We start from the raw sequence: 17,452 nt of genomic DNA on the forward strand, positions 1-17,452 counted from the left end.
TTATCTCAGACTGCAGCAGGTTATGTAAACCCAGTTGCACACAGTAAGGAGCAGGGGAAGGCAGGGGAAAGGAGGAGGACGAGAGGGGAGAGGAGGGGGAAGCGGCGCTATACAGTCAGCACTGAATGAAGGTAGACGAGACAGAGGGGAGGGCTGCAGCATTTTACCCCTCCTTTTATTTTCTGTTGTTTCCTCCCTCCCTCTTGTTTCTTTCTTCTGTCTCTCTTTGTCACTTCACCTGTTTTCTTCCAGCCGCCTCGATCTTCCCCCCGTGACCCGTAACGTTGTATGTTCTGTGCCGAAAAAAAAAAGCCCACACAGAAACATGGCTGAGTCACCCTGAGGTTGCGATTCAGTGTTAAGCTGGCAGCTGTTCTCTCAATCAGAGTTGCGGGGAGTCAGTGTTTGGCCGGGTGCCACCTGAGATAAATGGTGATGTGTGTTCATTATTCTGTTTGTTATTCGACTCTGCGTCCAGACGCAAACCAAACGCATCTACACCTGTTTTTATTGGCTACTCATCTCTTATGTTCTTTGACAATGTCGTTTGATTTCCCTCCAGAATTCATCAGATCAATAATATTACTTTATAGCCTAAGAACAAATCAAAGACAAATGGTTTTCCTCCTAGTCCGGAGGCAAGAGCACTGCAAAAACAGCACCAAAAGAAACAAAATATTCTTCTATTCAATCAAATCATTTCGTATTAAGAAAAAAAAAATCTGCCAATTGGTTAAGCTTTTTTTTGTTTGACAAAAATTATTAAAATAAGCACAAAGTTCGTGTCTCTAAGCAAAATATAAGATGTACAGTATTCAAGGATTCAAGGAATTTCTTGAAATTCCTTTTGTTGCAGTGAGTGCTGACTGTCTACGTGACATTTGCTTAGTTTTTTCATCCTTCTGTCTTTAGGTTGAAGCTATTTAAATAATTTGCTACTTGACTTCTTTGTTGGTACGAGTTAAAAACCTTTTGTAAGTCAATTTATTTATGGTACAATGATTTTCTAACACATCTCTGTTGAAACCTTTCATTCTCTGCAGATCTTTTTCTGTGATAGTGTTTGTTTTATATTAAAAATTGTTGTTCAGCTTCAACAAATTAATTTAAATGAAATGAACAAATGAAAACACTGCAAATATTAAAGTTTGCACCAAACCTACATTATAGTATTACTAGTAATGTATTGTCCCCATTTAGTTTGGCAGTCGAAGCATTTTGAAATAAAAATTTCCATTATTCTAAATGTGTCTGTGCCTGTCACAGCTCTTGATATTAACTGAACTACGTCTCTATCTACCCGGGCTGTATCTGTATAGCTGGGTGCCCTTTACCCCGTCTCACAGTCTATGGTCTCAGTATGTCCTGCCCCCCTCCTCTCCCCTCCCCTCCTCTCCTCTCCCCCTCTCCCTGGTGCTTATATAAGAGGCTAATAAATAAAATAGAAACACAATACTCGACTTTCACAACAGGATCCTCAAACACTCACACATGACACTGGCCCAGAGATTACTGCAAGGGTCTTAGCGGGAACATTTTCCCTTACGCACAAACAGGTGTGCATTATTCACACATAAACACACACACAGATACAGGAAGGCACGACTGAAACAATTCAGTATCATCTGTTTTATTTTTATTTATTTTTTTCTTCTCCTTCTGACCTCAACGATTTGGGTCAGCCTGTTCTGCCGAAGGAACAGGGCTTAATCTGTAAACAACGGGTTACCTTCAACTGTGAGCTGGTCCGCACACAGATTATACTTGAGCTTTTCCAAAAAAAAAGGAAAAAAAAAAAAAAAATAGGCCAAAAGAATAAAGCAAGGTGACCCCAGTCGTTTCTGCTGCAGGTTCCCCAGAGCCAGAGTCACCTTTTTAACACAAATACGTAACTGCACCGTTATCTACAGGATCTATCTACCTATGGTTTCTACCTCCTGTCTTTGTGGTCTGTCTAAAGGAGCCGACTTGTGTTAAGCTGTTCATATACATCGATAACACATTTAGGTTGTTTTTTCCCACACACAGACCAGGAGTAGGTCAAAGCGGCTGTTTACTTTTTATGTCACATTCTACCCCCAATACACGCGACTTATTTGACAGCGCTGGTTAACTGCTGTGTATTCAGGTTAGGGTTGAAGGGTGCTCTTAAGGTTACACATCACGTTCCCAACCTGGTTTGTTGACTCCTTTTGGCCTCATCAGACATGACACATGCCTCAGATGTCCCAGTTATTGGCACTTCTTTACTCCGTGGTTTAAGTTAAACATGTAGGAGAACATCAGAGTTAAATAAATCATATATTTCATTTAAGTTGTTGTCAGAAAGGTTCTTGTTAGCTGGAAATAGACAATCACTGTATTTCCTGTTTGCATCAGATTCAGAAGACTGTTAAATACTGCATATTGCAGATATCTTTTTTTGCACAGCCAATACTTTAGATATTTAATTTCCTTTTTGGCCGATAGCGCGTCTGCACGCTCACATACATAGGGCTTTAATTCTGAACTTTTTTCTCAAAATGAAGCATTTTGACGCTGTTATGTTGGTACTTTTTAACTACGTAAATAACCTGAATACTACGAGCTCTCATGTTACACAGAGAGAAGACAATGGTGTGATTTGGTTCCTCAACCAGGTCTCGCGCCTGCACAGCTTGACATGGGGGCTGGCGTAACATGCACCCAAGTGGGTCTTATGGTCTTCAAGGGGATTTTGTTTTATCACCCAGAAGACCTTGAGACTTCCCCCAAATAGATGTGGCTAGTCAAACATTGTCTTATGCATCAGTGAGGTCATTGTGAGTGCAGGGAGCACTTTTAAAGAACTTTTATGACTCTGTGGTGGCATCAGCATTCTTCTATGGATTGGTGGAGTAGGTGGGTTGTCTGTGGATGAAAGTAAAGGAATCGTGGAATCCGGTACCAAGATGATAAGACAACTTGCTCCTGCAAATTGTGCAGTGGGCAGCACAGTGGTATGGTGGTTAGCACTAATGTCTGGGTTCGAATTCACGTTTCTGTGTGGTTTGCATGTTCTCCCTGTCTCTGCGGGGTTCTCTAAGGGTACTCCGGCTTCCTCCCACCGTCCAAAAGCACGCTTGTTAGGTTAGTTGGTGATTCTAAATAGGTGTGAGTGTGAATGGTTGTCTGTCTCTCTGTGCTAGCCCCGCAACAGGCTGGAGACCTCTTCACAGTCTACCCTGACGCTCGCCCAATGACAGCTGGGATAAGATCCAGCTCCAGCACCCCCCCCCCCCCAGAAGACAAGCGGTTACAGAAAACGAACGAATGAATGAAGTTGTGAGCTTGGGCCTCCATGGATCAGACTTGTTTTTCCAGGTGCATCCCACAGATGCTCGATCTGGAGAATCTGGAGGCCAAGTCAACACCTCGAACTCTCGAACCATTTTTACTGGTAGGGCGCCAGTGAAAGGTTTCCATGTGTTCCTCAGGTAAGTGACACACACACACATACCTGGCCATCCACAATTCATCAGACCAGGCCACCTTCTTTCATACTCGTGTACATTGTACGCGGTTGACCTATATTTGGTGCAGGCCCAAAGTGCTATTTTACTGGACAGCACTCAAGATTATTGTGTCTCCATCTGGATTAAGTTTAATAGGTCTACAGTGGATCAAAGCCTTAATGATGGTTAAAAAAAGGTCAGTCTTCTCACTGACCTATTATCTGATGAGGTTAAAATAGGAAAAGAGCAGAGCACACACACTACCCAGAGGACACGAATCTTGGACACAAGGAGAAGGAGGTGGAAATGGCACTGAGAGGGAGGAGAAGCTTGTTGTGGAGGATGGGAGGAAGGCGCTGAGGTCAGGTGTGGGCCGAGAGCTCGCCCAGTCTCCCCGGCCTGCGGTATTTCAGATCCTGCTGCGACTCACCGCACAGTACACTCTGCTTCTGGCCTTCAGTTATCTAACCGGCACCAAGACAAGCAAACTCTCTGCCTTTCTCTCCTTTCCCTCTCATCTGGTGTCCACATTCTGTCTCACCACGCTGGTTAGATAAGCCAAAACATATGAGTAGGATAATAGATGACTAATGTTCCCTCTCTGCACATTTTGGTTGAACATTGATCAGTTTGGCTAAGTAAATCCTGGATTGCCCGGAAACCATCTTCTTCTTTGTCCTCGTTTGGTAAACAGAACATTTTTTTTTTAGATTTTTTTTTTCTGCTGCTGATCTCATAGTAACGAGGATATTTAGAGTGCGTGAGATCAGAGCAACGCTGATACAAATCTGAAGAAATAGCTACTCTGTCAGACACTCTGTTATGCAAACAAGGCGAGAAGTCATTTATTATCTTGATGTCATGGCGGTATAATGTGGAACACGCAGGACAAATGTGCAACTATAAACGATCAAAGCAAACAGTGACAAATGGTTTCTTCATCAGGTGACATTTGTATTTCCTTTGGGTCGCCTTAATTTGGACACCTGTCTTTGATTGGTTGGTAGCTCGTGGTGTGGTCGCTGTTGTCTTAATCTTTCGCGGACTGCAGTTATGAAATCAGCCCGCTGTGGACTGCTAAGAGCGCAGCTGTAATAAGAGAGGAGCTGGTTTCTGCTGAGGTTAACACCTTTTTTTTCCCTGCTCGGAGAAGACACCCCAACAGATAGGGACCTGTAAAGTATCTTTATTATTTTGAGAGTTTGTGTGTTTTCCAACCATTCCCCATTTAGAGCCTGGGTAACATTTGCTTTCTCGGTCATCTCGTCCTGCATAAAACAGTCCTCTCTGTGTTTTTGTGATGTGAAGATACCGCTGTCTTTACTGTAAATGTTTTGTAAACAGCGCCGTCGCCGCCTCAGGGTGCTGGTTATGCAACTGCTCATACAGTAGAAAAGCAAGGAAAGCAGAACTACAGCTGTAGTCATGTTGGGAATGTACAGGAACATGAATCCTTGCAAATTCGCATTACCCTCGGGGCCTAACTGGAGTTCTGTGTCAGCCATTTAGTCTGGTGGTAACTCCCTTGTTTGTACTTCCCTCCTCTCGCTTTCCTCGTGTCATTCACCATGATTTTCTGGAACCTTTGAGTCAACCATACTGCCATAAACCCTTATCAAGCTAAATACGCTTGCCCCAGCTGTTTGAATAGGTAAATAAACTGGCAGGGAGCGCAGAGATCTCTGCCAAATGGACGTATCCACTTGTCCATCCGCCCTTTTTCCATGGCTACAAATCACTATCACCATGGATACATCCACAAATAGAGCATCAGCTGAATGAGAACACCCTGTGCATTAGCCAAACACGCACACACACACACACACACACACACACACACACACACACTCCATACCTGGAGTGAGGGGACAATTGGCTGGTGCTGCGTAGCCTCTTTTCAGCGCCCCTCACATGTTTGGTCTGACCCACTTTCAGTCTCTTTAACGGTGACATAGCAGATAAATGCAGACACGGGGGAAAGAATTGAGACTGAAGTGTCCAAACTGGGTCAAGACTGAAGTGGAATTTAGAGAAACAGTTAAAATTGTTCAAAGTTCACATTTCCTGCAGGCTTATTTGAACAACCCCCCCACCACCCCAAAAAACAAATGCACTGCTGGCATCATGATTGGTGTTTCATCATTCAGACGTGGTTCAATACATAAAAAAATCAGTTTTATTTCTCTGAGCATTTCACGCAAAATGCACGCAAAACAATCAAGTGTTCGCGCCGTGCTTGGCGTGACATTGTTCTTATTGCTAATATTAATGTCTTGTGAAGACGCCCGCAGCTGTAACCGTCCTAATCAGTTTGTTCCATAACGGCAAGCCCGCAGGCCACCTCTGGTAAAGCTTTAATCAGTTAAGAGGATTGATCTGGGAGGTTACATACCTTTGTGGAGGGATTTTCTCTTTCAACATCATATTAACGCTCATGGCTCGCACACAGATATTTCACAGGGAGGGAGCAAAACATGCATGAATGGAAAACTGGGGAGGTTCGCAAAAAATTCTCATTCAGATTGTCAACGTGAAACAACATGGTGTGGGCAAGAAAAGGCTTTAACTATTAAATAATCAGTCAATCACGTCTAAAGACAAATGTCAGTTAAAGTCATTGACGGGGTTTCGTATGATAAATCCGACGGCTGTAACAGAAATATCATGGGAATGTTTGCAGACTCCTATGATTCAGTGCGTTCACATGCACGTGACAAAAACTAATTATTGCCTTAATCCGACTTTAACTGGACAGGTTACGCGAATGTAAAATGTTACTCTGACTAAAATCAGAGTTCTCCTTATCTGATTAACACACCCAGATATTGCGATTGGAAATTGATTTTCCCCAGCATGTATATGCCTTAATCAGACTTTAACTACACTGGTGTATAACCCTGGAACAAATACTGTCCAAGAAAGTGGGTAGCAGAAAAAGAAGGTAAACAGAGCTGGTAGAAGAACCGTCTGAGGGATAGCGCCATCTTATCTGCACCACAAGTAGCAACACAATACATACGACATTAAAAAAAGCCGTACTATTATCCACCTGGTTGTTGTTTGAAATGTCGGTCTGCCGCATGAACGACTCGCTGAAATGACACATATCGCCACCTAATGTGGAGGAGGAGGACACATTCCCGTCAGTTACTCGATTCTCTCCGTTGCATGTAAACTGAGACAAGGACTGTAGTCAGGAAGTCGAATTCTGAGCATAGCTTGATTAAGCTGTGCTTGTAAATGCTCTGATTGAGACATAAGAGTAACTCCCCCACAGTGACTTCAAACCTCAAATTACATACCATGTAGTACATACCACGTACTTGGTAAATTAATACTTTTCCCAACTTGTGTTTGTTTTAGACTCTTTTCATTGTTCTGCATTTTCTTCATGCCTTTTAGCAAATCGATTTTTTTTATCTAGTCAAACTTGTGTTGCAGATTCAACTCCCCCAACTTTACAGCTATGTGCACCAACATTTTAAATAATTTATGTTTCAGAAACCAGATAATCATCACAGTGTGTACTTTTTGCAAAAGGAAAAAAACTTCGACCTGTCAACCTGTAACTGATTATGGTGATGTATTGTAGTTATGCAACTTGTGCAGCTCCTGTTTTTATGTTAATTCTTGTTGAAACCATATTGCTACCAGTCTTGGTCATATATCCCTTGTAGAAGACACTTTGATCTCAGTGGGACAAATGAAAAATTTGCACTACGCAGTATTTTTCAGAGAGACATTATACCTAGAGCACATCCCACCGCATGTAAGAACGAAGGCAGCGTGAGTGACTGAATTACTAAACGCCAGCGGGCTGTTTCATGCTGTGAGGTCTTGTCTCTGTGAGGAATCCCCGTGGCAAGCCTGGAGAGCAGCACATTCTGTCGAGGACTCAGATTCCTCCCCAGAGACTTCCTCTCTTACCCGACCAAACCCAAGCCTCATTTGCTGTTCAAGTATTTCACTTCCATTAATATCTGTTAGAAACACTGTCAACGTGGAGGGAGGGCGCACTGGACCGGAACATTACTGCAGAACCGTGCAGGATGCACCGTCATGTCTGGGGCAGCGAATTTCTCTTTCGCAGATTTCCTCTGTGATTATCAATCCATTTGTGGCGTGGTGGATAACATGTTGTGCTGCAGGTCGCCACCCCCGTGTAACCTACCCCCCTCTTATCAGCACCGACAGTGTGTTGCAAATGGAAAGTTGTTAAAAATAGACAGGACCATATAGGTGGTTTTAGTTCTCAGAAAAAAGATATTATGAAATAGTCAGTCCCACTGAACCAAAAGCCTCTCTTTTTTTTCTGAAATTATATATTTAATTTCCATGCTTCCTTCTGTTTGCTGTTGCCCACTGACATTAACATGTCACCCAGCAGATTTCTATCCCAACACCTCCTCTCCTTGGCTGCTTACCAGATTAATCAGACGGACCACATTCTTACTGGCCATGACATGTCTCCTTGGCTAAAGCCCCTCATTAGTTTGTCTTCTTTCTTTTCTTTTTTTTCTTTTCTGTTTCACCACTTCACTTACTTTACTTTTCTGGGCTTCTTTTGTGCCAGTCTGTCTGACAACTGGTTAGTAATTATGCTTCACTTTACTCCTCAGGATAACTCGCTTGTTCTCCCGGTATGTAGGTTAAAGGTTGTCACAAGCACTGATTCTGCCCAGATAGTGGACGAGGCTAAAGGAGCTGGGGGGGGGGGGGGGGGGGGGGGCATGGCCTATCCGAGGGAGAGGGAGGGAGGAGTGCGCACGTAGGATCATGTGGGAAGGAAAGGGTCTCGCAGATTTACCTCGTAACTTCACTGCTGTGTGTCACAGTCACTGTGTCACATGTCAGAGGGTTAACAGAGGGCTCCAGTGAAAATATATGGTTCACCACATTACACGTGCAGCGGGAGTCCAGTGTGGGGCAAGTTACTTCAAGAACGTAATGCATTACTTATTACTTGTTACTGTAATTTCAAAGTGATTAGTTGCATTATAACATAACATAACTGTCTTTGAACTGTAAGGATTTGGCTCATGGTGCAACACACATTTTGACAGAGATACTGTAAATTTAGGTTTATTTGTATTATCATGCATCCTGTATATTATAACCGAACACCTAAAGAAAGCTGGCACCACGCTTTCCTTAAATCACTTGTGCTATTTCACGAGGTGCAGAGATCTTCTTTTCTCTGAAGAGCTGAAAATAGTTACCATCTTTTGTCTATGTTTTAAAGTTATGAAAGTTAAGAAAATGTTTTAAGCCCTGAACGTAAATGTGTCACATAGCAATGCATTGCTAATAAAATCCCTCCAAGATCTTGAACAAGATCCAAACAAAAGTGTAGAAATCTCTGCAAGCTTAATGTCTGTGTGTGTATATATATATATAAAAAGTCATATTAAAAAGTTTTGTGTACGAGGAATTAAAACAGAGAGATCAGGCAAAATCAGGCAACGAGAAGAGCACACTAGTGCGAGAACAGAGTGTCCTCTTTTTTCTTTTTTTTTTTATCTGAAGAAGGCAAAAGTGTTTGTCAGTGCTGTGTTGCATTTCCCGCGCACTTATAACTCCGAGCTCCTCCGTGCAGAGCGGCAGCTTTACACTTGGGGGAATCGTGTACCTCGCTCAAAGACACAACAGTAGAAGCTCCTGTTTTTGCTCCATTTGACAAGGTTACGTAAGACATCAGACACAGTACTGCACCAGGGAAACAATAATGGTTGCACTGACAGTAGTTAACCTCATGAGCAGAGGCAGAAAAAAAAGCTGCAACTCACTTGTAGAAGCGGATCAAGTCGACCATGCTGAGAAATTAATTTTATTACGGTCTAATAGACCGTACAAGAGCAGTAGACTCTGCAGAGATCGATATATATATAGGTTCTTAAAGGATTTCCACTACAAACATGTCTGCATGGGTTTTTGCTTCAAAGGGCTTTTAGGGTGATTTCAAGTCTATATTTATGTGTAACCGACACAACATTACAATGCTGCATTTAACATTGACTTGGTTCGTCAAACTGTTTTGTGATTGGTCATTATTTTGCAGGAAATTTAGATTTCAGGCAGTCATTTACTGCAATCCTCTTCCAAAGGCACATCATATAAACTGCTTGGTCATATTTATAATTATAAGCTTAGCAATAGTAGGCGCCCCCAGTTTTCCACCACCTCCATCTGTGCACCGAAAGTGACCGGGCAAGCGGGCTGAAACAACCCTTTTTAACCAGTTCCAGCTCTGTGCCAGGATGGAGGGCCGTTGTTGTGTTCACACTAGGGGTTGTAGGGCTAGTAGCTGATGACATCATTAATGAAAGCACAGTACAACGTAATGCTTTGCAACAGTGAAATCTATATTCTTGACCTGAATACTTACACTGAGAACAGACTCATGCTCATGTGATTCATACTGTGTCACTGCAGGTATGTATAGTCTGTATAACAACCCAGGCTGCAATTAATGTTACTAATAGTAATACTAATAGACAAATGGTAGTTCTCTATGTACAGCAGCAAAAGATCTAATATCTTTGACACTGAATTTCAGCCTCCTCCTCTCCGTTAGGTGTTAACTGACTGCTGTCCAGATTATTCAGACTGTTCCTCTGTTAGCATTAGCCGATGTCTTTTCAGGTGAGTGTGCGTTGCAGTAGTACTTCTGCCACCCAAACGCTAATCAGAATAGAATAGAAAAATACTTTATTCAAAAGGAGAAGACTGGAAATATGTATAAGACTGTACTAACATGTCTTAACATGTAAAACTATGTACAGTTGAGCAATTTACAATTTACAAGTGGGTGTTTAAGCATTAAGTCAGTGGCGTTGTACAATGCGATGGCTGTGGGGGTCAAAGGACCTCCTGAAACTGTCAGTCCTGAGAGGTGAGAGAAGCCTCCCACTCTGTTGCTGCCTCCAGGATGTCATGAAGTGGGTGCCTGGTGTTGTGCAGGATGGTCTGCACTGAGTCAGTGCTACGTCTGCATCTCCAAACCGCCTCAGTTAACCTTAACAATTATCTTTATTGATCCAAAACAATCAATTCAAAAATCTTTCAAATGGAGAGGCAGCTGGAAATATTAAAGTGGAAACACTAAGTGGACCACAGCTCTTGCACAATGGGTGCCATAGCTTGTTGTCACATTTCTGGTCTGCGGAGGTTACTGCGTTAATGCCGGAGTCAAATATTTGATACAATGTTACGTGGAAACTTGCCTGTACAACACACAGAGAGGCGACTTAAGTAACGCGACGCCTCGCATAAGAGCTCAACCTCAATATGAAGGTGAATGTGTAAGGACATGGCCGAACACATTCAACACAGACAGAAAACCAGAGTCATCCAATCAGTTTCAACATGACGCCTGAAGATGCAACGTTAGACACAAATGCAGGATGACGTTTTCCTTAACAAGCGTGGCTGCATTGTGTTAAGGGCACAAGAGAGTGCACTCGAACGTGCTATTACTTGTTTTGTTTTTTTTACATCTGTAAATGTCCTTGCATGTGCGGATGGTACACACTGTTCAGTCTGTCGTGTGTAGCACATTAGAGTAACATGTGGTAGACCTGGCAGTTATGCACCAGCGTGATGCACACAGGGCTGAGACGTTGTGAAACCACCGCTGCCTGCAAACGTTTGTTTTTTTTCCCCTCATCCACTGAGTGTGCCACATTCAGCAACACACTCCCCCGGTCCTTAAAGTCACACGGCAACAAGCGCATCAGTACTCAGGGCACTCTGGGGGGTGGGGTGGGTGGGGGGGGGACGTTCAGTTGCAACAAAACAGGAGAAGCTCCCGGGCCCAGTGTACCACCTCACCTCCGTCTCTGTTGGCTCCTGCTGGTTGCTCTGTGTGGCCCTCAGGTTCTCATTAGCACTCCGGAGGTCACATAACGCACACACGCACGCACACACACACACACACACACACACACACACACACACACACACACACACAGTCTTGTCGTCTTGAATTTGTAAAGTGTTAAGGACCTATTGTGAATTAAAGAGGTGTTATAAGAGAAAATTTGACTTTTAAAATATAATAATAATAATTCATTTGTTGCAGATAATCAGAACAAGTCACCAACTTTATCTCTGTTTGCTGTTACGCTGATGACAAGGGAAAAAAAAGACAAGGGTGGTGAGAAAAAGCAAAACTGTTCGTGGGTCGGAAAACCAAAAATAATTAGCTTAAAGAGGCTACAATGCTCAGTGAAGTTGAGGGAAACTGTTAGCGGAGGATATCACATACAATCTCTTCGCTTGGCTCTAATTACATTTCCACAGACATCAGACTCTGCATATTTAAAAAAAGAAGTCAGTGGACACAGAGTTGGATGTTGCAGAAACAAAAACATTCTGTTACAGCTATTTCCTCAAAAGGGAACATGGAAAATCATAGATTTGCATGATTGTCACCGGAGAACATTTGTTTTCTGCATAAAATGCATCACTTAAGTCTGTCTCTAGCTGACAGACATTCTCGTTCCTCTCTCCTCAATGGTTCAAAGCATCGTAATATTTCTTGAGATTAATAACGGTGCAGGACCAGAGAGACTTCTAACAAAGCCTCGGGCCCTCAAAAAAAGCAAAGGAGATTCCTATTATCTTGACATGTCAACAGAGAAACAAAGGGAGGAAGCGAACAGAGGCACAGATGAGAGTTTTAATGGCTTCTTGAGGAAAAGTGTCACCCAGAGCAATTTGCATGCATCTGAAAAAGTAAAAAAAAGAGAAAAAGAAAAACAAACTTGGATTTCTCTTCCATATGTTTGTGTTTTCTGCATCAAACTCCGCATCTGCCACTTTGCATCAGACGCTTCCTCTGCACTGCAGCATGAGAAGGAACACAGCCTTCAGAGCTCAGCAGCTCATGCGTGATTAAGATGAGTTATACAATTAAACAGGAACATCCTCTCTTATCTGTCTGGATGCGCAAAAGTGAATGCGGTGGATTTGGATTACTTAACCAATTTTCCTTTTTCCTTAAACTGTCATCGCAAATCCACGCTGCGCCATCGAGCCGGTCAGGGATGCTGGGTTTATATAACTACGCCATAAAGGAAGGGATGCTATAAAAACATGTGAATTAGTGAGTTTTCGAGGATATTTATTACCTTCAGACGAAGCCAAACGTCCTGCTTCCAATCTTAACGCTAAGCTGAGACAGCCAGCTGCAGCCTTACACCTCACAGATATTTAAACCCATCTTCTTTATTTAAAACTCTGAAAAGGTGTTTTTTTTTTTTAAATACTGAGCCTGTAAGGAGGCTGAGTGGTCTTCTCTCCCCCCAACTCCAGAGCTCCACTGCAGCTGCGCAATGCAGACTTTACATAACTGTGGTCAAAGTTCAAACAGATTTGAATCTAGATTTAAATATGGAGATGACAAATTATATTTAACGTCTCCAGCGCCCAAACCCTGTCAGGGAGTGACAGAAACAGTCCTCACTTGTTGCCCCCTGCACTCGATTTGTCTGAAAGCCCAGTCGCCCGTTCATCAGCTGATAAAAATAGAAACGCCGGTGCACACTTTTCCACAACTCCGCGTATTGATCCGTCATTAGTGGGGCACTTACGCTCTGACATCACAGAAGCGGCGGGGGGGAGGGAGAGGTGTCAGCGGCAGAGCCTCCTCTGCCTTCTGCTGTTACGTAACCAGAGGAGTAGGATATAGTACTTTTATCCCAAATTCTGATGCGCTCTCAAAGGGATTTTTGGGTGAACTCTGCACTGTGCTTTACACAATCATACAACCCATCAGTTGCACAAATAAGTATTCAACAAATGCAAAGACATAGCCGCTCATCCTGTTACATTTGCATTTTATTAGTATGCAGCGTATTCTGCAGAGGACTGCAGAGGAGCGGGGACGATCTGAACTGTAATGACCTATACAGTGAAAAAAAACTTTGCACCAACCTATTAACCCACACTAGGGTGTACTGTGGAGCGTGTAGCGCTGCTGGGAAAACGTACGCACATAAAGACACATAAACGTCTCCGGTTTACCCACTGAACGCGCACCTCAGTCGGTCCAGGAGGTGGAGCATTCCATGGTACAGGGTTACATGTTATTGCAAAACAAACCGGAGGTCAGTGTCCTCTCGTAGAGGAAGGATGCAGCGAAGAAAGGTGTTTTTCCACCGTCCTATCACATTGTGCCGTAGTAGTGCAGGTTAATAATTGACGCCTCACACGGCTCGGTCGATAGAGCGCCGTCACAGGCCTGCTGGTCTTGTGGCTGGAAAATCCCAGTTTGAAAGCTGCGCCCACGGTCAGTAGAGGAGAAGCCACATTGACTTTTAGATACCTGTCATGTCTTTGGATGATTGATCTCACACAGGGACCCAAGTGTTGTCATGCCAGAGACGGAGCTAGCCAAGCCAAATCGGAACATTTGTGACACCCTTTTATCCGACAGTTTGGGCTGGTGCCAGTGACAGCTTGACTAGGTCAGGCCAAGATTGGCCGGACGGGGCCCTCCATTAGACGTGGCGCTCTGCTGATAGAACCCGAACATCGTGTGCTCTCCCCCTCTTTGCTCTAGTGCTGCATCGATCCGCAGCGACAGGCGCACAGAGCCAGAGCAAACAGGCTGACGAAGAGCAGCCGCAGCACTATTCACTGACTTCTGCCACATTCGCAAGACTGGCCACGATCCCACGCTGGTCATCCTAGCCCGGCTGCCCGGCTGTCTATTATTGCTCTTCGTCAGTTCAGTGACCACTATGCAGTCCTACTGAGTTAAGCTGATGGGAAACTGAAAGGGGGGGGGGGGGGGGGGGGCGAAGGCCAACACGCCGAGCCATCTCTGTGAGTTTCAGGTTCAGCTGTGATCGGCCTGGGAATAATGGAGAGCGCTGCTCTTGCTGCTTCTCCGCTCCGCTGACACACACACTGTGCCAGAAGAGGGCCAATCAACCCTGTACACACTGCCGGCGTGAGCCGATGTGCGATAAGAAGCTTGATGCTGCCACTGCCGGGGGATTGGAGGGAGCTGCTTAAGTCGGGGGAATGGAAACGTGTCAGCGCGAGAGACGAGAATGCTCATATAACTTATGTGTTCTGTAGCCTGAATAGGAGCGGTGGCATCACGCGTCCCGAACGCATTCCCTTTCACAGCAGCGTTTACACGAAAACTCGGTCATCCACTGACGCGACACACATGTGCAGATAATCAAGGTAAACATCTGATGAAGAACCAACAACATGCAGAAAAGAGGCCGAGCGAGACAAAAACAGGGGTTATGAAATATGTCCAGACAGCAGAGCGATGATAACGGTGATACAGGATGTCCTTGATCTTATTTGAAACCCAAATATTATGAGTAATAAGACCTTGTGGACAGCGGAAAAGAGAGCGAGCGAGAGGACAGTGGTTGTAATATCACCACACATCCAGGAAGCAGATATCACACGCACGTTTTTAATTGTACACGTTTTATCCTGCGTTTATGAATCCTGACCTAGCTACCATATCTCTGCTGCTGCTCTCTTCCTTTTATTGTAACGCTTAGACAGCGTGTTCTCGGTGCAATCATCGGTTTTATGGTCTCTCTCAGACATTGAACAGAGAATTTTTCCAGCCTTTGTTCCACCAGTTGTGGAAGTAATCACAGTCGGCTTCTATCTTTGACCTTGTTTTTTTTTAAAACCTTTACGATTACATTGCTATTAAAAGGGGGTGAAAAAACTTTCCACTCAGCCCATCAAACTCTTTGGAACTACGTTACCAAGAACGGGAAGATGTTTCCCAGAGCGCTGCGTCACTTAAGAGGATTTATTTCAGGCCTTGCTCAAGATGACGGCTGCTGTTTTTACACCCGATTAATTCATGGCTTTCTACATCGACTAATCTTGGAAACCAGGTCAGGACAGTGACTTCGATGTCATGTTTGTCAACCTGTTGAACACACATGTGCACCCAACGGTGAACGATTCCTGCAGGTAGAGAGCAGCTGCCGAGCAACTTGGGGATTCCAAAGCTTGTGATCCTCTCTTACATCATCACTCAGTTTTCATCTCTGACCCCATATAAACACACCCAATCACATCAAACACACACACACACACACAAAATGTAATCTCGTAATCTTTTCTTTTCAGAACATCCCAAGAAATTGCTATTTTATTATTTGGGTGGGTGACGAGGCAGGGCAAGCAGATTGCATCACAGAAAGGATGACTGGTTAACCCGACGCGCACACACAGACACAAAGCCACACAGATGGTGTGAGGATGGCAAAGCAAAGGCAGATGGTCCTTTCCTCCGGTCTTCCCAAAAAAATGTTGTAATGCAAAGGTGCTGATAAAACGGGTTACGGCACCTATGCACTAATCAGGCATAGAATAGAAAACCTTTATTTGTGCCTCAGCGGGGAAATTGCAGTTTGCTACCGCGAACACGGTGCAGAAAAGAGAGAAGAGTGGACTGTGTAAAAAGATAAATAATACGATTTTAAAAAGTAGAATACAATAAACAATATACAAAAAGTAATGAATTGCAACAAAAAGTAATTGCATTGTTACACAAAGTATTGCATGACAAACCTAAGGTACTGAATTGCAAACAGATAGCGACTGCCGAATATTGCACAGGATTGTGCACGGCACAGACAACAAAAAGACAATTACAGCAAGAAGTTATTGGATTGTAACAAAAAGTGACTCATAAGAGAATGGACATGGGCCTTCTGAGGGTGTCCTGTGGAGTCTGGCAACAGAATGTTATTTGTTGGGGGCTTTGGGTCCTATGAGTTGAGGGGAGGGGCCTCTGCGGACCAGGCTTGTTCAAGTGCATACCACATGTACTTGATCAGTTCGGGATCTAGCGGATTTAGAGGCCAGGTCAACACCTTGTGCTGTTTTTCAAGTTTTTTGAGTCGTTCCTGAACCATATTCGTGTGTGTGTGTGTGTGTGTCTGTGTCAGGCTGCATCCTGCTGGGGATATGCTGCTGCCCTCAAGGAGTGTCATTGCTATGGGGTGGGGTTGCATGGTCAGGTCTCGTTGGGTGTTAAGTAACATCCATGTGAATGTCAGATACACGTTTCTTAGTCTTGGACAGACTTTTATGATCCACAAAGGAAATTGTCTGGCCACAGCAGCTCAAAGCCACAAGAAAAAGAGAAAGACAAAATAAAGTAAAAATAAAACATTATCTAGTAAAATAAAACAGAAAACTGTGTAAGCAAAATATGTACAGAATTATCATTATGAACATATTTACTTTTCAATAGTGGGCAAAACAGTATCCAAGGTTCCCACTGTTGGATGCCATTCACTTCTCCTGTTAGTGGTCATAATGTTGTGGCTGATCGGCGTATTATTCCGCTCATATTTTTTTGGTTGTGGCACAGTCTCCTCCCAATATTTAGAATTCGTTGAGCCAGCCACTCAGTCTTTTTCGATAACGATTTAAAAGCATCAAGGAGGAAGACACGTCGCCGCTGCTATATCTGTTCGCATTAATCTGTGTGACCGTTCGTTCGCTCGCTGCCAGGAGCCCGGTGTCATTTCAGATGAGAAATAAAGCGTAAATCAAAAGAGCGGGCCAATTCAGGCCAGTGATGGTGGTGACACTATTTTATGTTGCATAATAGCGCTGACACACTGTCACGTCCCGCTGACACTCTCCCCTTCAGAGTAAAATCGTTGAAATGTCTGAGTGAGATCATCTGTCCTGTGCACGAATGTAAACTGTCGTGCAGGAGCCTGTGCGCATTTGCTGCCTCACCTGCCGATCTCCCCTCACCTTCGAGTGGCGGAGCAGCGAGGTGAAACAGTCAGCTTACTCCGAGGGAATAAGGGGCATGTTTTCGCCGCAGCTTCACCCTATAGGAGAATTAATCACAAATGCGTAGAACACAGTAACACCGTGTGATAATTCCAAGATAGCCTTGAGGCTTATCTGCACACATGCAACAGCGAGTGGGATGTCATTACACAAACATGTTTGCCTCC

This window comes from Mugil cephalus, chromosome 3 (genome assembly GCF_022458985.1).
Source record: "Mugil cephalus isolate CIBA_MC_2020 chromosome 3, CIBA_Mcephalus_1.1, whole genome shotgun sequence".
Classification (NCBI taxonomy): domain Eukaryota; kingdom Metazoa; phylum Chordata; class Actinopteri; order Mugiliformes; family Mugilidae; genus Mugil; species Mugil cephalus.